The 27,595-nt window shown below is 35.9% G+C and overlaps 1 protein-coding gene across 1 annotated transcript in view; it reads right to left on the bottom strand.

Moving 5' to 3' along the window:
- Nucleotides 1–27,595, bottom strand: part of LOC104412066 (regulating synaptic membrane exocytosis protein 1-like) — a 100,048-nt gene that overhangs the window by 66,815 nt on the left and 5,638 nt on the right. Inside the window, exons 3-5 of the mRNA XM_010022661.1 lie at nt 23,106–23,189; nt 16,815–16,886; nt 11,495–11,607 (exon numbers count right to left, since the gene is read on the bottom strand). The gene's annotated coding sequence lies outside the window, so the exon portion shown is untranslated. The remainder of the gene's footprint in view (nt 1–11,494; nt 11,608–16,814; nt 16,887–23,105; nt 23,190–27,595) is intronic.

The following is a 27,595-nucleotide window of genomic DNA, read 5'->3' as shown; positions in this document are numbered from 1 at the left end:
AATTCTGCTACAACTACAAATTTAAGGCACAAAGTAAAATTATCACTGTAATCTTCAATCTCCCACGCACAGAGGGTCCAATCTAGGAAATTCTGCACAAGCAGAATCGCTGGGCCCAGCGATTATTCCAGATGACTAATTATGTCAGTAAATGTGTACCTTAATTGCAATGAGTCCAGTTCCACCATCAGATATGCGGGCACAGCTCCAATTACTTCAATGGAAGTTGCATGGAGGTATCTGAAGGCAAAATCGAGCACTTTAGGAGCAATTTTTAAAGATGGCCTCTTATTTTAAGGACAGATATGAAAGGATTAAGATATATCAATTAGTGACTGAAGTAAAAAACTCAGATATCTTAATCCTGTCATACATGCATGAAATGGAGGATATAAAATCAGAGGGAAAATTGAGACCCCTTTAAAAATTTAGCCCTGTGTGTCTATGGTACACAGATTACAGTTACTCTTAAAAATAACCATTTCATTGTGTGACTTCTAAGTGCTTCACCCTGTCAACTGTACATTTACATTTATATGCTACAATTTTACTCTGTATTATTTACAATACCTGAGAAAGGATATTGTATTATTTAATGAGATGCTATTTTGGAGACTATAGGTAAAAATGACCACAGTCAAGGTTGGGTAAATATTCAACCTTAACTCTGTAATTCTTGATTTTTTTTTATGTTTAAATCCTTAACTTTAACAACAGGCTCATGTTCTGGTTTTCATTATTAGATATCATTATATAAAATAAAAAGGGAACAATTAATGAGGACTGTGAAGTTAAGCTAAATTCTCTAATGGAAATTTGGCTCTGTTCATGGAGTCAAGTGTAATATAGCACCAATTAGCTGCTAATGTATTTCTAAGCAAGCAACTGTGTGAAATGTAAGTCTGCTCTAGAAAATACAACTGTGTTCTTTCCAGCTTTGTTTACCATACACATCTGAGGATGTGTTGTATCTAGCTCAGTTCTTTGACAGAAAGTTTCATCTGCCTGGTAGTAGCCTGGTGTAGTCTTTACATGTTAATCACAAGAAGCAGGAAAAAAAAATCTAACACAGGAGCACATCAGCAGAAGCTATAACAACCATAGGTAACGCCACCATACAATCACATTACTTTCTTGGAACACAGCTGGTTACCACAGGTAAAGAAAGTTTGACATAAACAGTACTTCAAGAACTTAACCTGCCTCTCAGAAAAATATAGATCTACTTTCTTTTAGGACATCAGTATTTACAGAGCACTTTTCCTGGAGCTTGAGGGGTGGGACTACACAGTAATCTACAGATCAAAGCACTGTAACCCCAAGACCTTTAAATTCTACAGTGGCCGTAGAATTCAAAGTATGGAGATTTACCCTAAGTGTCTCAAATAAGTGTTATAACTACTATCAATAGCAGTTGTTACTCTCTTTGGTGTCAGAAGCTGCACTTTAAAGAGCTCTAATCTTTTCAAGAGCTGCTGATTCAGACGTGAGGTCAATCAGCATAAGTAGTAATTGAAAGGAAAGAACTCGTTGAGCAGACTGCTTAGATAAGGGGTGCAGGTTTAGAGCTAAATCTTTTACTACTACTAAACCATGTGAAGATTGTACAACAATTATTTACATCAACAATCAAGCCATGCAGGAAAGAAAAGACAGACATAAGCATGGAATCAAAATGTTATATTTCAGTTCCATTAATGTCTTTATAAATGGGTCTGGCTCTTGTAATCCCAGGTGTACTGGGTCTGGCTGCGAGAGAGGCAATTTTCTTCATAGCAGCCTGTATGGTGCTGAGTTTCAGATTTTGGGCTAAAAAGGTGCTGATAACACACCGATGTTTTAGCGACTGCAGAGCAGTGTTTGCACAGCATCAAGGCCACCTCTGCTTCTCATGCTGCACTGCCCTGACCCCCCTGCCCTCTGCACCCCCCAAGCTGGCTGGAGATTAGGAGTGGAAGCCTGGACAGCTGGCTCCAACTGACCAAATGGACATTCCATACCATACAGCATCATCTTCAGCAATACCAAGAATTCAAGCTACCAAGAATTAACTGCCCAATGTAGTTCTGAATGGAATTCCATCCAACAAAACAAAATTTCCTAAGCTATTACTTAGTTTATTATTCTGCTTCATCAGGGCCCCAAGTTGTATGTCTCTGTGCAATCACACGTAGCTTGGGTAACAAACAAGAGGAGAGATGTGTGTGCACCTGAAACACTATGATCTCATTGGCATCACAGAGATGTAGTGGGATGACTCCTATAACTGGAGTGTTGGAATGGAAGGACACAGGCTCTTCAGGAAGGACAGACAGAGGAGATAAGGAGGGGGTGTTGCCCTCTATGTGCATGGAACTCCGCCTGGGAGTGGATAAGGAGACATACAGAGTCAGGGAGTTTTAGGACATCAAAAATAAACATGGAAACTGGAAGATACTCAATTTATCTAAGATCAATGCATTCTGATATTTTAGGAATGCTATCATTCCAAGCACAGTGTTGGTGAAAAAGATTCTGAGAGAAATTGTAAGAATTTTATGAAGTCCAGGATGCAGCCTTGCAGAAACAGATTTAGGAAATTATTAAAAAGGAAGGAGATATGTGGCTTGATTTGGGTCCATAATTATTTACACGTGAGAAGACTTCTAACAGTAGAAGGCTCTTCAATTTAGCGGACAGAGGTGCAATAATGCCCAGTAGCTATGAACTTAGATAAAATTCAGGTAAGTAACAAGACATACATTATAAAAGTCAGGTGGTTAAGCACAGGAATGATTTTCCATTGCTTGCGGTCATTAAGTGATAATACCTTTCTAAAAAGACACTCTTGCTCAAACCCAAGTATGGGCTTAATGCCAGAATGACTAGTGACATTACCTGATCTGTGATTAAAACTGATAACCATATCGGTTTTTCCTAGACTACAGAAAACCTATGGATGTCTTAGTGCCAGCTCTACCATTTTCTGTAATGGTGAAGTCTGCAGCTAACACACAATTTGCTCTTGATGCATTTCATGTTTCTGTTCAAGACGGTCAAGACAGAAAGGAGGAGTAGGTGAACAGTACAATGTGGAAATCCTCCAAGTCTTACCTGCACTATTAAAAGTTGGAGTGAGCTATGTAATAAGAAGAAATTAGCATCAAGATTTCAGACAGCTGTAACACCTCCCAGCAGATATCACGCATCCTTTAAGTAAGTTGCAAACTTTAAGGGAACGGGTCTACAAGTCTAAAATGGCAGAAAGATTTGCTTATACAAAGAAGCTACTAAAAAGTAAGTTGAAATGAAAATTTGTCTCATAAAAACTATTACATCATAACAATGTTTCTGGGACACAAATAGCAGATTCTGGCAGGGCGACAGGGAATGGCACAAGTATCTTATTTGAGGAAGTGAGAAGTGGAAGCTGAAGAAACTAGGCAGAACCAATGTCCAGAAGAAAGGCAGGGAAGTAAAGCAGTAGTGAGATTTGGACGGGAAAATCCCCTAGGGCAGTGGGCAAGGGAAGTGAGCAAGGAGAACACTCACTGGAGAGCTGGCTGTGTGGCACAGCAGAAAGATCTCACACTCGTGTTGGGCCAGGATGAAGTGTTGCAGAAATAATACAGGTTATTTCTGTTCATCCTTCAGGATGAGTTTTGCAATATGCACACACAAAATAGACGTGTAATAGGTTTCATGACTAAAAATCCACAGCAAACTCTACTGTGAAATTTTAAAAACACACAAAATTTTGAAATCATGAACAGATTAATGTTTTTTCAGTAACACTGAAAAATCAAATTGTTGCTAAGATAAAGAAGTTGTTACTACTTCTTTGCATATATGACTTCCAAAGGTACCTATAGGCAACATGCAGATAGTGAGGGAGATGGGCTCTGAAGGCTGCTCTGCAGCCCTGGTCCCTGTACCTGACTCAAATGAGCTGTGGCTCCTTTCAGCTTGTGTGCATGGATTTCCTCTCCGTGGGAGCTGATACTGCTCTGGACCTCCTCCCAAATCAGAATTAAGAAATAACCACATACTCAGACTGCCAAGCTGGGAAATGAGCTTGGCTCTCCCAGCTTGGGTCTCCCAGTATACACAGAGGCACAGTGGCCATCTTGAGTCTTATAACTCACTCTAGAAGGAAGATAAGCCAATATAAAAATCCAAACTGGCTGCTGCAACACTCAGTTCTTCCTCAGAGAGTTTTAAGAATGATCCAAACAGAAGCTTCTATCTAAAAGAAAACAACAAGAAAACAAACGTATACTTCTTGAAATCTGAATAAAGTAAACCCCTAGTTTTGGCAGCAACGCAATTCAGCATTTTCATTATCTGCTGAAGACTTTATCGCAACCCTTCCCATTGATTAAACGGAACAGATGCTTGGGGTTTTTTTGTTGATTTATCTGGTCAGTGCTGTTCACATCTACAGTATACGCTTTCCTTCACACCTGTGCCTCTTGTGAAGTGACAGTGAGCTACTAGTGTTAAGTCAGCTCAACTTAAGTTATTCATGGTCCCCTACGGATGCCAGCATTCTCCTCCCTCCTGTTCCTCTTCTTTTGCCCAGCCATTTCCTGCTTCCAGGGTGCATCTGCATTCAGCTTACTTGAGGCAGAGGAATCTATGTGCTTAAAGAGCCCACTACCTTTTACACACTCCCAAATCTTGGGCCAGATCCACCTAAATCTCATGGAAACAAGCTCTTTTACAAACTTATTGCTGGCACGGTCTAATTATCTGCATAAAGTCAACTGCTTTAAACAAAGAAACATCCACAGCAGTCCAAGCCACGGAGCAAGGTTTGTGAACTTCAAAAAGACATAAACAACAAACTGAAATGATTGATCTGTATTGTTCTGTTTGAGAGAAATATACATACTGAAGAAAGCAAAAAATGTCAGAAATAACTTGTAAAATCAACCATTCTTAACACCTGCTTAAGATGTTTCATAGTACATTCTCAACACCGCAAAATCCTCTGTAATTGCTAATATTTAAATTAAATAATATTTCTTCTCATATTTTTTTATAAACATGTTTACTAAACACATGTTTTATGAAAACATACTCCTGAGTATTACCAGAGTGCTGGAATCCATAGCTACTGGAACATCTGCTGTATTTTTACCTAAGTGAGTACGAATGTGTCAGTGAGATACACCCTTTCAGAAAGAAAAGGTTGTAAAGAGATAATTCTGATTCAAGTTCAACTCACAGTTTGGCTTTGACCCAACAAAGCCTGTATGCAGACCAGAATTTCCCAAGATCTGCATGACTCAGAACTAAAGGTCAGAAGAGGTTAATCTGTGCTATCAATGTTTATGCAGCACTGTATATTGCTGTTAACATTAAAAGGATTAATGGAATTCTTTTGTTTGTTTGTTTGTTTCACTTTTTTTTCTCCAAGCTTTCAAAAAAAATAGGGCTTCTCTGGAATGTTGCCTTGATAGGGACATGACAGACTGCACTTTTCACTTTGTGGGACAGCCTTTGATACCTGTTGTTTGAACTCACTGATTCACTGGTATCAGTACAGACACAGAGAATTCCTAGGAGATGAGCACTGAATGTCTGCCCCTAGAAAACTGTCCTATAACATGATGAACTTTCTTACTGTCAAGGGCTCATTATGCAAATAAAACACAGCTCGTTCTTCAGAATCTCCGCATAAGAAGAGTAGTTTCTGGCCATCATCACCTTCAAATATTTCTAAGCCCAGACCTAGGAAACATCCTTCACAGATGCCAAAAGCCACAGCTACATCATTAGAAGCAGATGTTGTGCAGAGCTCAAGAAGAACTTAGGTGAAATTTTAATCTTTGTGTGAACTTTGACTCAATTGAGCAGCTTCTGAGCCATGTGAAATACCATGAGTACTCCTGTTAAACCCAGTATATTGCATTTCAATAGTAAAATTAGAAATCACAGGAGAAATATTTTTAGATTCTAAAGACGGGCATCAGATAGCATACAGATATTTGAGAAACAACCTTTTCACCTGTTAAACACTGTTAACTAAATACTCTATACGGACACGGACTGTAGTGAGGGAAAAGCCAGTATCAACAGTTGCCAAACATTTGTAAAAAATTACATAAATATTTACCTGTTGTGGATGAGTTAAAAGTCTCTTGCTCTTCAATGAATTAAATGCACGGAATGATGGAAACAGAAAAAGAAATCAGCAAATTTAAAGTTAGATAAAGAAATGTGTTACAAGTGACAATGGCATGTACAGTAGGCAGTACTCCAGCATATGTAAAAGTAATGTAGAAAATTAAAATGATAAACCATGACAAATAATAAAGCCTATGACTTTTTCTTTAAAATTAACAAGAAGAATGAAATTACTGAGAATCAGATTGTGGACTCTTTAAGTGTTCCGCTTGAGAAGTATTGTCATACTCAAATTTATGAATGACATAAAAACCTTAAAATTGCTTTAAGTATCACTCACCCTCCTGAACCACATAGCCCTGTTGTAGACTCTGAAGCCTTTTCTGCAATAATGAGTGTAAAACAAATTCATTTTCTATTAACTAAAATCTATAATACTCAATAACCATTGCACTACTGAAAATCAGTCTTTAAGGAAAGCATAAAAGATTATGAAGTTTGCACTCATTTGCAAGAGTTAGCAATGCTGAGAAAAAATACTCTCCAGCGTGAGAAAAGATTCCACAAGCTGCCTCAAAATATGCAGTGCCACCTAATAATTTAAACTAAAACCAGAAATATGAAGACAAAACAAACAGTGCTAAATGTCTAAAATCTAAAATTGAAATGACTTCTTTTTCTTCTGCCAGTCAAGTTTTATACTGATGGATCAGAAAAATAGTTTTAACTGAAAGGGTTTGATCTTTTACCATAACTCAAGCAATACTCTCACTGCAATGACTTTTCAAAGGTCAAGTACATATAGACAGAATGATTTTGACTAGCTACTGATTTTTTTCAGGATCTTAAGTTGCTTAAATATAAAAATGCATTTGCATCCCAAATGTATTATTTGACAACATACTGATTTTCTGTAGAAAATTCTGATTATTATTTGTTAAAATGAAACACTGAACATTAAAATACTTCATTCTTCTAGGATGTGACTACCATGAAAGACTTGTATGTGTATTATACGCATGAACTTTATATAAGTAATCCCCAAACAGCAGCACACATGCACACATTCACCCTGCCTACAAGCTCTGTACAAAGCTTATGCAGCTTTTTCTAACATGAACTAAGTAAGATACAGCAACACTGAATTCTGGTCACACTTTTGCTTTTCTAAAGGTCACTGCATAAGGCCTATTGCTGTAAACAGATGCCACTGGAAACACACAACCACACTACTTCAGTTATGTTTATAAATGTTCTTTATATGTAAATAGACTGCTGATCATCACAAACCTTATTCTCATTATAGGACTTCTGAAACATGAAACCACACTGTCAAAGTTATGAAACAGAAATCATGCTGTGAAGAGCCAAACAGAAGCAGATATAGGGAGAAAGATCTGTTTTGCATTAATTAGCTCTTAAAGATCTTTTCTATACTACAATCATTGCACATTTATCTCACTGGTTCGTAAATTCCAATAGTACATAATATGTTTTTTTTATTATTTACGTGCTAGATTTCCTAACATCATCCCTAGCATTTGTACTGCAGCTAAAAAGGAGTGTAGAAAAATGCTATAGATTTTCAGGCTGTATTCATTTTCTCAATCAACACAATGATTAGCCATTATACAAAACTGTAGAGACCCACTCTCAAAACCTATTGAATTCTGTGATGTTTGATAGTTGCAATGAAAGAGGAAAGACTAAGCAAAGATCATAGAAATATGCTTTATACAAAAGTAGCATTTAAAACCCATGTAACTACATAGCAAAGTTATTAAACAACTGAAAAAACAAAGTCAACGCAGAATCCCCACCCCTCTGAATGATTTGCACAGTTCCACTCAAACACAATGCAAGTAAAAAATTCCACTGATGCAAATCTCTTGCAGCTCAGCACAGGGTGACATTGAGAACACACCATTGTCCTTACCAGGGCTTAGAGTTTCACTGCTTTAATCACTAAGTCAAAACATCTTCATATTATTAGATCCTTTTATAAAATTATCAGCTAAAACAAAACAAAACAAAACAAAACAAAAAAAGAACCAAAACCAAAACCCAAAACACTTCTTAAGCAGCATATGTTAGGGTAATGACTACCGAACTGTGACTTTTTGAAAATACACACAGACACACCTATACCAGAATAACTTTCAATATTCAAGTGTCTCAAGACCTTTGGATACAATAACATCACACTACGTCTCGCACTCTCAGAAGTACTGCTGCCAGAGTTGCAAAGAAACACAGCCATGACTTCTCTCAATATCACTGGAATTAAAACAAAATCACACTGACTAAAGATTACAGAAGCCTACAATCTTAACTGTAACCGTAACCACTTTAAAAAGTCTGCATGTACTGGTGTTGCTAAAAATATTATTTAGTTAGAAATGTTCCATGTGAAAATAACTACCTCCCTTCCCCACTTCGAAGCCAGACAAAGCTGCTATTCTCTTCAGAGCATATCCACAAGGTACTAAACCAAATTCTGTAATGGAATAGGGATCACTGCTTTGGTCTTCTCTGTAAGAGTTCCTTCTATAAGCTGGTTTGGGGTTTGGTTTGGTTTTGTTTTATTTAACAAAGTGTGTCTACTGATATGCACCTTTTAAAACTACCTTATTTTCCTCACAAGTTGACTTTTTATGATCCTCAAACTGCCAACCCGAGCAGTAACTAAGACATCATCTGGTAGAGACAACCATTTTTTCAGTTCTAAACTTGACAATGACAAAACGGGATGTCTGAGATGCCATGTCAGTCTTACAAAAAGCCTTATTAGTGTGAGCTAAAGATGAAAGATTAGGAGTTAAATATCACTCTGCTTCTCGAGATGAAAACCACTACCAGTCTCTTGCTCCTTCATTAACTCTCATTTGTTCCATCATGTGAGCTTTGAAGAGTAATAAAATTACTTGAATGGATTCTTCTGTGCCTGCTGAATATACAAAGAGTAAATAAACCCCCCCACTCTTTATATACAGACACTCGATCTTTTTACAGCAATCACTGTTATTTCTAAACCAGACATAGATTCATGGATGTATTTATTTGGATGTGCATTCAACCCTTCTGATGCAACAGAATTTGTATAGAGAAAAAGTAGTACTTTGCTATAAAAATGATACCTTAGAAAATGATATCATACAAAATTTCCTTGAAACACAGGATGTCAATTCTGACCACCAAAATGTAGCTTTGTTTATAAATGAAGAAAAAGCATTTTGAAATGCTCCCTCTAACATTTGTATGTTGCACTAGATTTTGACATCATCTATATCCACAGTGCCTGTGAATTTAAATCATCAAGGACACAATTCGGTTCCAAGTACATTTAATGGAAATTTTTTACAGTCCTCAATATGCTTTAGATTCAATCCTGTATTAGCTCAGACCACTTCTAGCCACTCCATTTGACCCTGATACTCATTTGATAGGGATTAAGGAGGTGAAACTGATATTAAAATTTGAAACTGTAAATCAGAGCAAATACTGTGGTTATCACAGGATTTAGTTTCTTACAGTAGTATAAAGTTTATGCATACTGTCACTTATTTCTGAATATATTGCCAAACCATCTAAAAATATTCTATAAAATCTATTTAATTATGTATTTCTCTCCAAATATACTCTCATCTTGAACAAAGTATTAAACACAGGTGAAATCAGAAAACTTTCCTTTCAAAACCACAAGCCAGTCACTTAGACAACACCAAAGTACTATGCTGAGAAGGAATCTCTTCACCCTTTGATTCCATGTGCCATAATGTAGCCATATTGACACAGGCAGTACGAGATGTAACAATGAAGTAAATGAGACGCCGCATCCTATTTGCACATTTCATACATAAGACGCAAAGCACATCAGCCACTAATTGTAAAGAAGTTCAGTGAAATAGCATTACTATACAGGTTTTCACGGTAACAACTACTTTCTAAACCTTGAGTAGCTTTATCCTTCTGCTCAACTTTCATTTTTTAATCTCCTCCCATTTTTTCCAATGTCTTTAACTAAAGATAAACCAGTATTTTATTCTTAACACACCAGTTATCATGAACAGCAGAAAGATGACAGATGAATATTCAAATGAAAGCCAATTCAAATTAAAAGCTGATTCATCATTATATTGTACTAAGTCCTGAAACTGCAGAGGAAACATGAACAAAATTTGAAATTCATTACTTATTGTATTTCCCTATAAAGCTCCCAACTTACTAATATGCAGAAATAGAAGCTGTAAATGTAGTTTGTAACTTTTTTATAATCCAGACCACCCTAGATTCACTATAAAATGAGAAGACTTGAATGTAAAGTTTGAAATAAATACAACCCACTTGTATTAGTATATTAATCATTCAGAATAAACACATGTATAAAACAAGAATACATTTTTATGTGTGTTAATTGAAGGTTTAGTATGCCATCGCAGCTCAAAGCCATGAAATTAATGTAAGCTGATTGCATGTTAATGTAAACAATCATACAAAAACAACCTTTATGGATAATCTATCATGATAAAAAGGTCATGTTCAGCAATATCATCTGTTTAAGAAAATGGTCTGTCAACAGTTCTAGAAGTACTACAATATTTCATCATTAGAAGCAGTTCTTTAATTTCAAAATAGAGGAAACCCTTGCAATACACAGCAGTTTCAGTTTTTGCTTATAGTCAATGAGAAAACAGGCTTTTTAAACACAGAAGAAAACCTGAATGTGTAAATATTTATCCATTGTGCCATTTCATTGTACCGTAATAGCTCATGCTCTAGCAGTGTGCTGCTAGAAAAGAAAACCTCAATATTCATACTTAGATATTAGTATGCAATAAATCTTCCACAACCATTATGTGCATATTTGTTTTTTTCAGAAAAGAGCAGCACTCTTTGCCTGATCAGTTTATTCTTAAGAGACGATGACTTGTGTTTTCACACTTCCTATGGTGAATATTTTCATTCATTACTCACTGAACTACGAACTCCATAAGAAAACCAGATTTGTGATATTAATCTATGTTAGTAATGCACAACAATTAAGTTAAACCACAAACTGAGCAAGACTGACAAAATGTCAAAATTTTTGCCCGATGTATCTGAATACAAACTAGGTATGTGTTGGAAAATACCACAATTCTAACAGAAATTTTAAAGTAGACAAACAAAAAGGGTACTAGAAAATTAAGGCAATTAAACCATGTGTAATAATTCACCAGTCAAACTCTACTGGATTTCCCAGACTACAAATACATTTTCATTTTCTGCTATTGCTTTATTGGTAGGATTATAGCATTGAAAGCATAGTTATGAAAGTAGACTTTACGTGAAGAAAGGTAAGAAAGCAAAGAGTTTGAGGTATTATAAGCTCATTATTTGATACCTTGCTCTATACTGCCACTTCTTACTGGAACTTGCGGTAGCTGTCTTCCCCTGCGACTGCTGAAGGATGTGTCTGCAGGAGGAGACTGTGTGGGACTTCCTTGTTGATGTATTCTGCAAATGAAAATAAGATAAAAGTAAAATAACCCCAATTAAGACAATGTTTCCATTCGGAATTTTAAACATTAAGTTGCATATACTGAAGATGGGTTTGAATAAGTTTGCATTTGGTGTATGCCATATACACGTACTCAGTTCTAGATACCTAGTTAACTTATAAGGCCTCACATTTAATTTATTTAATTACCTTCAAATAAGGAGAAATATTTTCCTTTCTTTTGAGGTATTTTTGGGTTTTGGGGTTTTTTTGTGGTTTGTTTTTTTTTTTTTTTTTTTTTGTTTAAATAAAGTACTGGTCAAAATCCACTGACGAAAAAGCAGTTTTCTAAAAAACATTTATGACTCACAATTTATGTACATTCTCCTGCACTGGAACAGGGCAATACAAATTACCACCTCTATTTTTTATTCACTTTTGTATTCACTTTGTGCTGTTTCAATAATTGCCCAAGGCCACAGAGATCTGGACAGCAAGTACCTATTCCCATGGGATAACCTGTTGTTTTAGTCTGAACTCAAAGGGAGGAAAAAGACCTTTAACCTTGGTATTGGGGTGAGGGTGCATGTGTGTGTGTGCACAAAGAATGTACAAGATTTTTAATATTCATACCTACGTATCCTAAACCCCTTTGGCTGCATTTTAGCCAGCAGTATTGCAGAACACCTTGGCTACTCGATTTCCTATACACAGATACAGCATCTGAGTGCAACACATCAAACACTTTTGGAACACTGGTAAGTTTGCATTTAAAATAAGCAGGGCCACCTCTAACGAGTAGGGGAAAGTTTAAGAAAATAAAACCAAGATTAGAAGAAGCAGACTGCTGAGAGAGAGAGTTTACCATTAGATGTCCTTGCCAGTTACAGTAATATCACACTCACTATAGTGGGTAAGAACTGTTCATCTACTACACTAAGGTTGCAAGTAGATAATTTGAAATTTTAAGTAACACATTTGTGCAAGAGCAAAATACTGTTGGCTTTCACGCTATGGTGATGAACTGAGTTTCTCTTAGCCTGTAAGAACAGAGCTAGTTGTGTGAACAGCATGTCATTTCCTGCACTCTGTTTAAGAAAAATACTTTGATATATTTTGCATGGATACAGAACAAAACACAACAATGGAAGGACGAAACACAGCCAGTTTTTTACTCTTACATTGCATAACTATTGAAGTTCAACAGCAAGAATTACCATCTGGATGGTGAAGATAGGTGGCATATAGGATATGGGAAAAGTGTAAATACCATGAAAAGAGGATCATCTACAGTGCCAGAATGAATGAATGCACCATGTATGCTGAGGAAAGTACAACACCACACTGACACCTGGGAGGTAGAACATGAAAGCTGTGCTGTACATGTAATAGCAACCTTGTCAGAAGTGGAGAAGGTGGCGCCGACCCTCCGGGCGCTAGGTGATGTACAGAGCATAAGGGTCTGATACTAGAGTGCTCACTCGACCTTGAGCGAGCGTGATGTTTTCCCCTAATGACTGGCTGTTCAGTTGTTCGTGGGGTTGGAAGTCCCCTTCTAGAAACACATGGTAGCAGACCCCTAAAACATTAGGGCCAAAAAGAAACTGTTCAGTTGTTAGCTCCAGGCAGACTTCCCATGCCCCCCTCCATCCAAGAACATTACAAATCCTAGCTGCAGGACCAGGGTTGACACTTCAGATTGAAATTTTTAATTCTGAATGCAAATCAATTTTCAAAATTATGAACTGCAGAACACTCACCACTGCAGATACACAACCCTAATCATGGAACTGTTGAACTTTGGAGAGTTGGCCAAAAACTCTAGCTGCATCTTAAACATAACAAACACAGACTAGCAACACATATGACATAAGTACTAACACAGAGTGGGCTATAAATATTTACCACACAGCATTTCTGTATCTAAAACATACCTTTTATCTTTGCAAAAAATATTAACTGGATTTCAATTAGTGTCCAACAAAAGGACATGCAAGGACATATATAATTCCCTTAAGTTTGAAATAAGGGATCTATTTATGTATCTTTCTGCTGTAAGTCCTAAAACATAAATACAATTCTAATTCTAATGAAAATATAATTAAAATATGCAGTAAAATGATAATGTTAGTATGATTAATCATAATTATTAGTAGTTTAATAATTGCATACACTGCAAGTATAAGATAACCTGAAACACTTCAAGTTTGAAGAGTGACAAAGTATTCTAACAGTGCAGTATTTTGTAAATGCTACTTACTGCACCTCCTGTTATTTCAGAAATTTCAATTTCACATGATATTTCATTGTGGTTTTGTTTGTTTGTTTTAATTTCTGCAGACTTATGAGATCTCTCTTCACACACCCAGCACTGCTTTCTCACAAGATACAATCAAAGTAACCAAGGGACTGTCTAGATCATATGACTATCATATACTGAAAAGTCATCCTAAAAAAAATGTATATAAGAGAGAACATGCATGTACCTACCAAGGATAACAAACAGGTTCAGTTTCAAAGCCATTTCATCAGTAACTGTTTATATGGAAGTGCAGTCGCAATGCAACAAAACCAAGATGCTGTTGCCCTTGCCATCTTCTCTCTCTTAAACCTAAACACTTAGCTTAATTCCTGGCTTGCCCTGTAACATTCTTGCAGAAACTGATTCCCCTGCTTATGATAATGAAGATGAGCTGAGTTCTGAAATTCCTCTTTCTCCACGCTGACTGTAAAAGTAATCCATGCCAACTATTGCTACAACCAGCTTTTAAGCATGCGTTTTAACAGATGTTTAAACATCATAACATCCATAAGGTAAATATGGATCCAGCTATGTGCCATAAAGTGCTCACTTGCTTTTACCATGAATGAATGCTCCAAACTAACAGTGTCATGTTCTCAACTCTGATTTTTCTCATTTAAGAGGCCAAATATCCTAGAATTTATCTGAGAGAGCTAGGAAAGTTGGCCCTGCCATTACCAAATGGACATTTTACCTGAGACTGAGAAACTTACCTCCTGCTTTTTCAATAATACCCCTTTTACAGACCTGTCCTTCTCCTTGAGACAAAGATAGAGGATCTGCTTAACTAAAAGGAAGGCAAACCAGGCTTATGATGTACATTGGCTGGATTACACTGAGACAAATATGTTACTTCGTGTGCAAATGAAAATAGGGCTACGAGGGAACTGGATTAAAGCTACAATGGAATTAAGGACTTGCTGACCTAGGAGAAAGGTCAGTTGTTGAAAGGAAGAAGTCTGCAAATGGCTGAGCAAGAGGATGAGACAAAAATGAACAAGTATGTGAGACAAAAGCTAGTGTACAGCTGAGGAAATGAGACTTAAGTGAGGTAAGAAGCATGGAGAGAAGAGAAATTTGGGAGAGAAATGATACCTGGTGAGCAATGAGATTGTAGTGCACATACATGTGTACCTCATCTTCTGGTTCCTTACAGAGGAAGGTAACACTGCAAGCAGCAAACCTATTAATTCAATTGGCAAGAGCCTACAGGGGAATTCTAGAGGTTCCAGCTCTGCCTACACACAAGAAAACTCAAATTCTTTCTCTTCAGACTGATGCCTCAGTGGCACATACTAAATGAAACATGCTGTTGCTTACGGAACTATAAAGAAAAACCAAGAATAAAAGAGCATTGCCAATCCAGTCCACCCCTCACACAGGGTCCTATGTAAAACATAGTAAGTACAATTAAAGACTCTATGTATCATAACATATGACAAAATAAAGACTAAATCTAAGACAGAAGTGGGTATTTGATGAAGAAATAGTCTGAAGTTATATTTGCCATTTGACAAGAAAATTAATTGCCTGTCCTGTTACTGAAACTTTCTGGCACTAGTGCAACACTGCATCTATGACAAAATACTAAACTACAGCACTCAGACTTATGTAGACATTTGTGTCTCACATCTAATAGCAATGAATCATTTTATGGAAACAGAAACCTACACCATGTGCCATGGAGATGTAAAAACAAAAGGCACAATCAGGTTTCCCTATGGTCTTGTTCCACTGGGTTCACTGCTGAATAGTTATCAAAAACTGTGAGCCCCTTGGACTGCAGTCCCAGGGGCTCCCCTTAATCTTCAGAAGTTAGAAAAAGCAAACAAATAAACAAAAAAAAAAAAACCCAGGGAAAAAATGGCTTTAGTGATCTCAATGGCAAAACTCTCCCTGGTTTAAACACAGCAAGGATTTCAGTCAACATTTAGGTGATTTCTCTGGTCTAAACTGAAAAAGCAGCTGCGCTACTGTGATGACAGAATCATCAAAACCAAGAAAATTGTAACCATTGCTTTTGGATTAAGAACACAGTAAAATAAAATAAAAGCTCTGAAGTTTTGCTACATAATGTGCATTCTCACTGAACATAAAAACGTGTCTGTGTTGTTCATGGAAGTTTTTCAACTCCCAGAATATAAAATGATGTACAATCCTCCTCTGGTAATCAAGGTAACAGAAATCTGTTTCTGACAAAGGTAGGATCTCACCCCTCCTCACTGCTTTTGTTTCAACCTTAAAAACTTAACTAGATGTACTTACGATTTAGTATATATATGTTTATTTTTTTCTCTTTTTCTTAAGACTTTGAACACACAATCCTATATTACTGTAGCATCAAAGCTAAAAGTTACAATGATAATACTAATACAGGAAAATTCAATAATTACAAAGGTTAAAGTCCTGGTGTTTATATTAACTGTATACATATTTAAATGTGTGACTTAAAAATGAAGTGAAATTAATTTGACATCTTGAATTATTAATCTGTTGATATATTTTTATTCACACCCAAAGTTATTGTAAAATAGATGAGATTTATTTGAATAAAGCTCAGAGGTAAAGCACAGAAAATGTTTAGTCCATACTAATGAAATACACTGTAAATTTCCAAATTTCATCTTACAGAGATCAAGGTAGTGGCAATGGGTCTCAGATTTTGGCTCATCAAATGGATTGACTGCTAGTTTTTACCACCGAGTTCATCTGCAATGATGGAGAATGCTGGAAAAATTCTCTGTATATGTAACACAGCAAGCAGTGATAACAATATAGATGCAAAGTAAATAATACTTTAAATTAAAACAATGTAGCTTTTGCAACAGATGTTCTACTTTAAAAGTTATACTAGAGGTATATTCCAAAAACTGGAATCAGATTAATTATAAGAGATGTTTACTCATAGATAAGCAATCCTACCTTTCTGTTTCAGTTGCGGAGCCTTTCCTAGTTTGTTTTTGGCTGCTATATCTTTCCACTTTTCTGGACTGCCTGTGAAATGACATGTCAGAAAAGAAATAAACAAAGAAGAAAAAGAATACAGAAATATGAAGATTATTCATTAATGTAGTATAAAGTTAATAACAGAAATGGTTGACAGATGAAAAAAATGACAACTATTGTCATGAACAGGCTGGTGAAGTGGAGGTTTAAGAAACATTGAATTGATTAGGTTTGACTGAGGCTAATAGTGTGCAAGTTATGAGGTAACAAAACAGGGGAGATGACATTAACCCTGATTGAACCTGCAGTTAGTTGCCACTTCGCAGTCTGTATTTGATTAGAAACAACACCTCCTCATAGGCCTTTTAATCATCTCTTAACAGCATGAAAATGCAGAGTAGACAGCAGGGAAAAAAAATGTTGAAGAAAGGACCAGAAAATACTATTCAAACAAAAAATTTAAAAATTGCTTTTAAATCTCAATTTCAAAACCAAAACAAATACTGCATCATATCAGATTTAAATAATGCTGCCACTGTGTTACTAAAACCCCAGCTTTCCAAAAATCTCATTGCATTAAAACTTGTTAGAGTTATTTTAGAAACCAACTCTATTTTTTCTAGTCAGTGTAAGTTAGAAGTTTATTTCATTCCTTCATTACTTTCCCACATGAATCTTTCATAGAATTAATCTGACATTTGGATAGCGAGGCACTACTTAGTCCTGAAAATCTAAGCATTTACTTTGATAGTAAATAAGAACAACAACAGTAATATGATTCAATAAATGTAAGAACAAAGATAAAGCATATTTCACCATTATGACCAAGGACTACAAATACACCACGAAAAGCTCTGCAAGTCTTGTGCTTTCCAAAATTGCCTTTACTATCCATATTAATGTGAGCAGTTAGTTACAAATTAGGATTTACAATTTTAAACCTCTGATAAACATCAGTATGTATTATTTTCTTAGAATAAAAAGTGCATGAAGTATTTCAAGAGTGGTCAAAAACAGGGAGTTACAATTATTCATTGATAGACCAGAAATGTTGACAAACTCTTACTTGCATCTTACACTGGTGCAAGAAACATATATAGGAACTTGTTATGATATAATCAACTTCATAGATTAAGCTAAAATAGAATTACTTCGGGAAAACAAATAGACACAAATGATACATTAAAAAAATATACTTCCTTTTAAAACTTTGTGGTTACAAAGAGTAATCCAGTGTCTGAACTAGAAGAAAGCTGAACAGCTGTAACACCAAATTATATCCAAAGAATATAATCACAGTGGATTTTCATGTTTTGTATACACTGCGATATTTGATGAGCATTATATTGTGATGCAATATGCTCCACAACAAAGACAATACTGCAGCAAAATACAAAATGCTTTCCCATGAGCAGAGGTCATAACCTGATGCTTTCTGGGTTTTAAAATAATACATTCTTCTTACACTCCCACCCCCCCCCAAAAAAAAAAAACAACTATCTCAGATTAAAAATTAAAATCCTCTTTGTCCCTAAACTATTTTTTTGTAGATGCTCATTATTTTTTATTTTTTTTCTCTTTACCCACAAGGAAACACGTAACAAATGTTGCAGCTTTACTGAAAATCTAAGGTTAGCAAAATATTTACAGTTACGGTTAGATCCACTGAATGCAGCAGCATTATCACTCAAATGATGTTGCCCTCTTTATTTTCTATTTGGTTGGTTATAGGGGTTATTTTCATCTTACTCCTTACATCACTTGCGTAGACTATGATATATGCAATGGAGAAAAAGAGCGCATAGTGGCTACACTTTGTAGTAGTCACCCAAGGCCAGGTTGGATGGGGTTTTGAGCAATCTGGTCAAGTAGCAACTCCCCATGGCAGGGGATTGGAAATAGATGATCTTTAAGGTTCCTTCCAACCCAACCCATTTTATGATTCTGCGTAGGATGGAAAAGCTAAGAGTAGGACATGCTTTCCTATGAAAAGTGACAAAGCACTAGTGAGATTATACTTATTTCTCTGCTGTCTGTGCTGTTGTTCACAATCACAATTTCCTTTCTGTTTCCTTCCTCTTGCTAAGAGGATGCTGTACACAATTCATTATAGCTCAACAGCCTGCTAAAGTGCTCAGAGTCCTAGCTTAGCTTGAGCACACAGTGGGCATTGGCATGTACATATTTACAAGTAGGCATTTTTCATGCCCATATACAATGTATGAAGAGTGCACTAGGGATTAGAACACTCATGTCATACTCAAATTTATCTCCTTTGCAGTGGATTAAATATTATCTATATACACGCATATACATACTTAAATATAAAAAGAGAAAAAAAACTAAATATGGGAAAGTATTATGCAGAGCATATGAAGAATATACTATATGAAGAATATACTATAACCAATAGCTCATTTACTTGGAACTATGATTTGAGTAAATAAGGATACCTCTGTGCTGCTCCAGGTTTAGCACTTAGGTGGTCTACACTGTCCTGTTTTGGAATGCAAGACTCCAACGTCCGTGTTCTTCACAAAATTTGGAAACATGGATGTGTATTTGGATAGAATGAGCAGAAACAGAGAGATGGTCACATGCAGTGAAGATGGAGACATGCAGTCAAATATATAAACCAAAAGCATTAAGGCACTGTCTGCTGAGAAAGCTGTATTTGTCATTTCCCCTTCCGTTGATTTAATCCATACACTTCAATGAAATGTGCATTTTTTTAGACATAATATCAACAATCTAAGATGCAATAAAATAAAGAATGAAAGCCACAACAATATTTTAAAAAACCTTTATACTCTACATGCTGAATGGCAGCATTGTGGCTTAACAGTTGCCGTTATCCTTCTGGAGAATTAATCTAGAATATTGTTAATTAGATTAATATATAAACCTATACAGAATATCTTCCCTTAGGAATTTGAAAAATGCATATTTTGTCACTATTTTTTGAAATTCTCCTGAAAATACACTTTTATAATTTCATATATTTTAATGAAGACATCATATTCCATTGCCAGCTGGTCTACAGCAGTAATAATTAACAACAATTCAATAGCAAATTAGAATAACTGACTCAGCTCAGTGGTTTGCAGTGAGTTTTGTCATTTATGTAGCCTTACAGCCATCAGGAATGTAATGTTTGATACTTCCTAATTTTTCCTGAGGATTTCAGAAAGGCTGGATCTACATGGCATGTGAGCTGGAGGTCACAACTACTCTGAAGGTTTGGTATCTCCTCACACTGATTCCTAAAACTTCAATTCTTGTCTTGCAAAACTGCCTTCCTGATCAAGTCACATAGTGTTGCTGGAAAGATGGGAAAGGATCATCCAGGCCAAATCCGTCTGACACCAGCAGTGCACAACACAGCTTGAGTTCCCTTCATGAAAGTACCAGAAGGATGTTTGTTCTACAGCTGGCTGCAGGATGACTCTTGGAGAACCATCCTTACAGATGCACGCACAGCATAGCCAAAACCACTTCTCTTAACTGGAACTACTTGAGAATTAATTTTTTAAAAGGCTTATTCTATTTAGTCTCGGTTATATCTGAAATTATATGCAAACTTCTCAAAATGAACAGTCTAAATAAAATTTCCACCTACCATTAAATGCTCAACTTTCATTCTCCTTGTTTTTATCATCACTTATACTTTCGCAATTTCACAGTTTTCTCATTACTAGAAAGTCTTTTGCTTTGGACAGAGCAAAATTCTGATTTCTAATACAGAAAACGAAAAAAAACCCAAAACCTCCCAGCAATTCAGCTATAAAATTCAAAGAAAAAACTATCTTTAAAATGTCTTAAAGAAATACATGATACTAACGGAATACTTGTTAATTCTTAACACTGAAATGATATATATCCGATGTCTTCATCTTCTCAAGGTACATCAAAGAGTCAATTTTCTTATATGGTAAATGAGCAAAATCCAGAATAACAACAAGCTTACCAAGACCTATACTAAAATTTATGTTTATGAATAATTATCAATATATGCAATGTTGCAAAAACTGAATTTAAATTATCAAAATTAGAAACAATGCATGTCATATACTTAAGAAATGTGTTCAGAAATAGATTTTCATCATTGCATCCTATATCCAAATTGGGCCAATTTGTAAGATAAATCTGGAACATATACTCAAATGAAGAGTAAGATGGCATCTGCCAATTTATCTGTGAAAATATGATTCAAAAGCAGTGACGGCAGTAGTTAGTTACCACTGCTGATCCATCAGACACTCATTCCAATACCCATTACATCAGTTATGAAATTGATACAAGCACATCATTAAAGAAGTAAATTATAGAACTGAGTGGTGTTAGCTAACTGTCAAAGCTATAGGAAATAATCAGAATGAATATAAACTCAAAGAGTAGAAAACAAAGGCAAAACAGCTTTGATTCCCTCTACAGACAAGGTGGGCTATTATTTTGTATTGGGCATGCAATGCAAAAAGCCCAGCATCCTCCAAACCTCTCTTAATCTGAGAGAAAGATCCTGGAACTAGGAGGCTGCAACCAGCAATCAATCAGGATTGTGGTTAGCCTAAAATCATTCTAGGTTCATCACTGGATGCATCACTGGGATTTGGTGACCAGATTACCTGCAAGACCTTCAAGCAGAAGAAGGCAATGATTTCACTAAGAAAGAAAATTAGGCTGCTTTTTCTCCAACTCAGTATTTTTCCCATGACAGATTCTGTATCTTACAGATTCTTTACTGCAATATGTTTGCTAACAGGTATTAGATACTTTCAGTCTTTCTCCACAAAATTCCAGGTGACACTAAAATGCTTACAATTCTGCACTGAGTGGCATTGTTCAGATGAACACCTTATTTCACTGATATATGATATTATGATGATCTAATTCTAATCACTTCAATGACAAGATTTTATCAAGTCTGATCCACTGAAGTCAGACAGTCTTTCCATTGACATAAAAAATGGGAAGTGAAATTACTTAAAAATTCTTGAAAGACACAAAGTACATTTTTAAACTAGTACAATTAGAAAAAAAAGTACAATTTTAAACATTTTTAAATTTTGGCTGTCCCAGCAATGGGATGTGCTGGCAAAATTTCTAGATATGCAGTATCTGTAAGTGGTGACAACACTGAAATAATGTTTCAGAAATTTTATTTTATAACTTACAATGCTGCCTTACTCAGATGAAAAAAAAACAAAAGCTATCCTTGTATTAGTGGAATATGTCCAGTACCAAGCAAACAAGACAAATTACAATACAAGTACTGTGGATAGACTTTAGCAGAAGGTAAGCACTAGTACTATAGTGACTGAGTTTTATCCATGTAACAGTCTTTCAGTTTTAAGTGCAACTTCCTAAGAGCTTACACACATATGGATTATTTACATGAACCATCTGTATCCTGTCATTTACTGTAACACAAAGAATTTGAAGAGAAAATTTTGACTTTGCATCTCAATAGAAATTATGTCTGCTTAAAAAAACAATGATCTATCTGAAAAACAAAACCAAGCAAAATCCAACCAACCAACCAAACAAAAAAAAACAACCCCAAAAAATTACTGCTGCCAGAGCAATGAAATACCAAAACTGAGCAGAAAGTTCATTACAAGAAAAAACCAAAGGTCCTTCTATTAATCTCTGGTGGTATTCAGCATGAAAGCTGATTTAAAACCCTGGTATTTTTAACCAAAACCTACCTTGTTAGGAAAACCTGATCCATGGAGACCATCCTGATTTCGACAGAATTTACAAACAGTGCCAATTTTTACATACATCAACTAGCAAGCGTTACCAAGACTTCCAACATAACAGTTTGTGCGTGTTTTCCTTTCCCCCATAGGAACAGTTTATTAAAAAAAGGAAAATAAACCAATAAAAATCAACTTAAACACCTAGACAAGAATAGGCTCTACAACAAATATTTAACATATTATAAAGCACCACAGTGAGACCACCAAGAACATTTACAGAAGCAGACTAAAGAACATTAACATGGATGATGTTCTTTTGTATTAGACATCTTATTTCATGGCTTGTGACCATCCAGGCAAACAGAAAACTTAAAAAGACAGTAATTCCCAGGTGCTTTATAACAGTTTAACAAAATGCAGAGATGATATCAAAGCTGCTGTTTTATTTTGGGCTTCTGGATGTTGTAAGTCTCTACTTATATGCATACTTTTAAGTTTCAGTATACTCCTCTGAGAGTGCAAGATGCTGTAAGCCACTTTTTAACTGGGAGGAGTTGACTGGTACCTGTCATCCTCCGGAGATGCATGCTGGATATGAATCCTGGGACTAGTAGGTCGTCTCCTCTCTAGGGAGGGGGACCATCTACCCCTGTTTGCCCGTTCAATAAAACAGGAAAAAAATAGGATATTTAGTTTGTGATAAAATTGAATATATGGGATTTGGGACTGGAAAAATACCCCAAAAAGTAATGAAAGTGTGTAATTTAATTTTTTTTTCTAGCAGTTTTCTAATCCCCAAGTACAGGGGATTCTTATGGCTGCTTACTGCAAAATATTACAGCTAAAACAAAGAGAATGTATGTCCAAAGATGCAGAATTTAGATTGATATAAACCTTTTACAGAGTGTGCCATTAAGTTTTCAAATGTTCTCAAATGCTAGACTATGTAAAAGCCTGTCATTCAGATAGAAAACCATAATTCCAAACCAGAAGAGCTTTTCAAAGACCATATGATAGTCATTCTCTGTCAGCTACTGGCTAGTATTTTGTTAAGCCCATCTCTCCTGACTCTCTGCACTGAAAAATGCATTCTCGGTAAAAATGTAGGACTATGAATTATGAGAAAAATTCTGAGGCACAGAGTGACCCTTTTCTGGAATGCAATGAGAGTACAGGTAAATTAATTAGCTACAACTAGACTACACACATTTGTGGAGAAGTACTGGGCTAGGTTGTTTTTTTTCCATATAAAAATATATATTGAAAGTGTATGTAGCAAGCTTCCTCTTCTGTTCATTTCTCTGTATCACTGAAGTACATGCCAGGAGATTATGATGTATAATTAAATCTAACAAAAAGGACCTGAACTGTGAATGAAAACTGGTGTCTTACATGATTTCTTTTTATTGAAAAAGCTCATTTAATTTAGAATGACATATGCTATACCTATAGACTGGTGTTGCTTATTTTGTTGGAGTGTTATGTAGTTGCAATAGTACAAGTGTATGTAAAACAATTTACAAAATCAAAATATACTGTTAATTTACAAACAGCAAAATGTTTACATAAACTCTGCATGACTATCCAGTATTTCACTTTCTGAGGCATCTTTCCAGTCCATGTAATAAGGAAAAGGGTTTGATTTATGGAACATGCAAATAACAAAGGCTTCAAGGTTAGCATCACTTGAGCAGTTAGGCAGAATTTTCAAAAGTTTCAAGAGCAAATAAGTTGTTAGTAGTTTGGTTTTTTTTTTCTCTCCAAAGCAAGAGATAAAGAAAATGTTAATGCATCAGTGCACTCAGTCAAAGCCCTTAATATGCTGATATCCCCTACAAATATTGAACAGTATTTGATAGAATTAAGTAGGTCATGCAGTATGAATTTTGAGAACATGCTCTCTTTCACTGAATGTTGAATGACCATGAGCCATAGTACAACGCAGACAAACATGCAGTAACCTCTTCCTTGGTTGAAAGAACTGGAAACACAATGCGTTGCATACTAATGCAAACAGTTATTTTTTACCATACATTATTTTAAATGTAAATGGTGATATTCAACACAACTGTTAACAGCATGCAATAGAAGCACCTAGTACTTCAGACTCACTAAAAAAGCTTAGGATAATCAACATGAAATCAGGACAGGTCTTAACTGGCTCAAGTGACGGTTCCAATTTCTTTGTTATATATTTATGAGTAGGTAGCAGGTAACTATTCATCTTTGTACCTTGTTTAGGAGGTAGTGACCAGCTGAATAGCAAACATCCTGAAGATCTTTGAAATGTTTTGCTGCCCGGTACAGCAAGCACCGCAGAACAAATCAAACACAGCCACATGGCTGCATTTTGCAAATATGCTGACCCTGTTGTACATGTACTAATCTCTGGGCTGTGCTTCTCAGGTTTTTTTTGCTCAGATCTCCACTAACCCACCTCTCAGGACCAAAGCATACAAGCAGTACCAATCTACACAACTGCTCTTGTGCTAAATGATAATACACACAATAAATGTTTGCAACATAAGAAACTTAGAAGGTAAATAAAAGCCACATTTCTTATTATTAAGTAACTACCACTGGCTGCAATCTTAAATCAATCTGGGGAAGATGCTGTTATGCTGAGAAACCACTGCTGAATCAGTTCCGATATTGCACTTGGGTCTCATGCCTTCTTGCTTTCCTGACTGAAGGCCGGGTATTGCAAACCAATTTCTCTCTTCTAAAGAAATGGAACCCAATTTAAAAAGGAAAAAAAAGACAACAGACTGAAAAGCACAACTAAAAAACCCCATACTATAGGAAGTAGTAGCTGCAAAAACATTTTCAATGGCATTAGAGGACATGTATGACTGTTACAAACTAACATATGCCTTGCAGATCACCATAGGACTTTCCACAACACAAACACAAACATTCTGAAAAAAACAGCTTGGAATAAATGGGTGCAGGGAGGATGAGGCAGGCATGGTGCAAATGTACAGCTGTATTAGTAGGAGCTGGATGGTTTTGAGTATCCTAGTGTATACTGTGCCAAAGAGAAATATATGAGGGATTAAGTTGTGTACCAAACTGTTCCATTTACAAAAATACTTTAGCAGGCCTGTGCCAGGGCAAGGTCAGTTTGCCAGTCAAGTTATATGGAACTTTCCTTGCTCAAATGAAGAAGCTTATAGTAGGACAAAAGGAATGTCTTTTTTGTTATTATTGTTTAATATTTGTGTTAGTGTAACTAACAAGATTTATATATGCCATATTCATATATACCACTGAAAGTAATTTTTCTGCTGGTATATGTGGGCCATCACGACTTTTACTGTCAAAGCAGCATCTTAAAAACCAGTAACTACTCTGACCATTCTAAATGGCATGACTGATGTAGAGAGTCAAAACCATTTCTGACATATCACTGGCACAGAGAAATAGGGCTCTACTGTCCGTCAGTTACACACAGCCATACTATTTTCTTAGAAAAAAAACCTCAAGCAGACCATTTTAACTTTTGATCTCAAATACAATCTAATTCATACCCTCTGATACAAAACATTGGGGGGAATAAGTAGAAATAATTTTCCTATGGTGAGAAACCATATCGTGCTTCTCTTTGCTACAAGCAGCACCAACTCTACACCTGATGGAAGTTTATTTAATTTCTTCAAGACAACCTTTTCCATATTTTATATTCCAGTGTTCCATTACACTCACTTTCAAAAAAGCTTTCCTGCCATTTAAGATGAACCTGTCTTACTGCATTTTAAGTAAGTCCCTTATTGTCATTTTCTCCAGCACAGAAGAAAAGTGCTTTCTACATACCTTTAACTTAATTTTGCATTCTTCAAACTAAGATTCCTCTGTCAATACAGGCAACTGATCACTAACCTCATGTTAAAGTGAAAGCAGGTATGTTCAACAGTGGAGAATTAAATCTTTTAAAATTAGCTTCCCCAAAACAAAAATATTAATTTGGTGGTGTTTATACATTAAATATAACACGTTCCTTCAAAAATTGGGCTGTATTGGAAAAACATAATCTATACCAGAAATAAAAGAGATATGTATGTCCTAAATTCTCTGTCTGACCCACACAGATCATACTGTTTTAAACAAAACCATCATGGAAAATTTGAATATTAACTTCCTAAAAAAGAGCTTTTCTGCACCCCCATAAAGGATCCCAAGACAAAAGCACCTACTTAGGACTTCTAAAAGCAAAGAAGTCAAAGTTCCATAGTGATGGACAATTTTTCTGGATCAAGCCCACAGACTATTGGCAAAACCACCTTTAGTAGCAGTAGAGGCTATATACACAGACTAAACATTTTATTTACAAGGAGCTCATGAAAAATGCTGCAGATTCTGTGTAGTAACTATTGGACAGAGGTTGCTGGACATCAATTGTAAAGACATAACAGAACTAATTAACATCAGTGACAGGTGTGGCTGTGTGTATCATACTTTAACTAGACTTTTTACAATTACCAGTTACTCTTTCATTGAATATTCAACTTGATGGGTGGCATCTTGAAATAAAAGTAACAGCATACTGTTAATGCATCTACGTTATTACATTAGATAGCTGCTTATAGGTGAACACAGCTGTATATATCTGCACACTTAGTTATTATGCCACATCCCTGGAAGTGTTCAAGGCCAGTTTGGATGGGGCTTGGAGGAACCTGGTCTAGTGGAAGGTGTCCCTGCCTGTGGCAGGGGGGATTGGAACTGGATGATCTTTAAGGTTCCTTTCAAACCAAACTGCCCTATGATTCTGTGATTCTATAATTAATAAGATGCTACTTTCTTCTTCCTTCTTTTTTTTAAATCCGGATTGATATTCTGTATTTCATTCTGTGGGCTTATTTCTATCATACTTTCTTTTTTTTTTCTAAAAAAACCAACCCACCCATGTATATATTATCTGTGTTGTCTTTATTCAATTTTAAAAAGCATAGATCCATCTGAGAACTCAGCAGAATATTAGTCACTCCTCTACAACAAAGGCTCAATTTGAGAAAAGTAAAGTTCCAATCAAGGATCAGTGGGAAGCGGGGAGGA

This window comes from Nestor notabilis, unplaced genomic scaffold (genome assembly GCF_000696875.1).
Source record: "Nestor notabilis isolate BGI_N333 unplaced genomic scaffold, ASM69687v1 scaffold6849, whole genome shotgun sequence".
NCBI lineage: Eukaryota > Metazoa > Chordata > Aves > Psittaciformes > Psittacidae > Nestor > Nestor notabilis.
Note: the sequence above shows the minus strand (reverse complement) of the source record. Positions and strands in the feature narration are given on the sequence as shown.